Here is a 1,594-nt window from a genome sequence, read left to right on the forward strand (position 1 = left end):
AAGGTATCACACAACAAAATGAACCAAGTCAAAGCTTGGATACACCTCAAATGGATGAAGGTATTACCCTGCAAGATGAAGAAATAAGTGAAAGTTCTCAAGTCATTGACCATACACCAAAGAAATGGAAAAGTGTTAACGAAATCATGGCTCAGTGTAATATGTGCATAATGGAACCTGAGAATTTTGAAGAGGCTGATCTAGATGAGTCATGGAGAAAGGCAATGGAAGCTGAGTTGGAAATGATAGAGAAGAATAACACTTGGCAGCTTGTTGAGAGACCGTTTAATAAACCTGTCATTGGTGTCAAGTGGGTCTATAAGACCAAACTTAATCTAGATGGTACTGTGCAGAAAAAAAAAGGCTCGATTGGTGGCTAAAGGCTACTCACAAAAGCCTGGAATCGATTACAATGAAACCTTTGCCCCAGTGGCAAGGTTAGACACCATTAGAACCTTGATTGCTCTTGCTGCATAGAAGAGATGGAACTTGTATCAGCTGGATGTTAAGTCTGCGTTCTCAATGGAGTATTAAAAGAAGAAGTGTATGTTGAACAACCAGAAGGTTTTGTGAAAGAAAATGAAGAAATAAAGGTGTACAAACTACACAAGGCACTGTATGGATTGAAACAAGCACCAAGGGCTTGGTATGATGAAATTGATGCATATTTCAACGGTGCTGGTTTAAAGAAAAGTTCAAGTGAAGCAACTTTGTATGTTAAAACAAGTGAGAATTCAGCTATTATCATTGTCTCCCTATATGTAGATGATATTGTATACACTGGTAATAGTCCACAAATGCTTGAAGAATTTAGAAAAGACATGATGAAGCACTATGAGATGACAGATTTGGGATTGTTACACCATTTTCTTGGAATGGGAATACTACAAACCGAGAAGAGTATTTTTATACACCAAAAGAAGTATGCACAGAAGTTGATTGAGAAGTTTGGATTAAAAGATTGCAAAGCAGTGGCTACTCCACTTGCAATGAATGAGAGATTGAGCAAGATTGATGGAAGTGAAGCTGCAAATGAAGGAGAATATAGACAGATTGTGGGCAGCTTGCTCTATTTGACAGCAACTAGACCTGATGTGATGTTTGCAGCAAGTCTCTTGGCAAGGTTCATGCATAATCCTACCAAGAAACACCTGGGGACAGCAAAGAGAGTACTGAGATACATTCAAGGAACACTTGATTTTGGAATTGAATTCATAAAAGGGAAGACAACTACCTTAATAGGGTATTGTGACAATGACTGGGCAGGAAGTGAAGATGATAGAAGACGTACTTCAGGATATGCATTCACACTAGGATCTGGTATGTTTTCATGGGCATCAATTAAGCAAAACACAGTGGCACTGTCCACTGCAGAAGCAGAATATGTCAGTGCTGTTGAAGCTACTTCCCAAGCAAAATGGCTGAGGTTTGTACTTGAGGACTTTGGAGAAGAACAAGTTGAAGGAACTCAAATCATGTGCGATAACACATCAGCCATAGCAATGGCAAAGAATCCAGTTCACCACCAGAAAACCAGACATATCAGTCGAAAGTTTCACTTCATTAGAGAAGCTATTCAAGCAAAGGAGATTGA

General features: G+C 39.1%; 1 protein-coding gene and 1 long non-coding RNA gene across 12 annotated transcripts in view; both read right to left on the reverse strand.

Annotated features, from left to right (window-relative positions):
- Positions 1-1,594, reverse strand: part of LOC117620797 (ABC transporter C family member 13) — a 28,190-nt gene that overhangs the window by 15,183 nt on the left and 11,413 nt on the right. The gene's annotated exons all lie outside the window — the stretch shown is intronic.
- On the reverse strand, positions 883-1,588 carry LOC117620799. The gene is made up of 2 exons (XR_004584863.1): positions 1,235-1,588; positions 883-1,151 (listed from the first exon to the last, which is right to left on the reverse strand). It is a non-coding gene; the product is annotated as an uncharacterized LOC117620799 (long non-coding RNA).

The sequence above is a fragment of the Prunus dulcis genome, chromosome 3 (genome assembly GCF_902201215.1).
Source record: "Prunus dulcis chromosome 3, ALMONDv2, whole genome shotgun sequence".
Lineage (NCBI taxonomy): Eukaryota > Viridiplantae > Streptophyta > Magnoliopsida > Rosales > Rosaceae > Prunus > Prunus dulcis.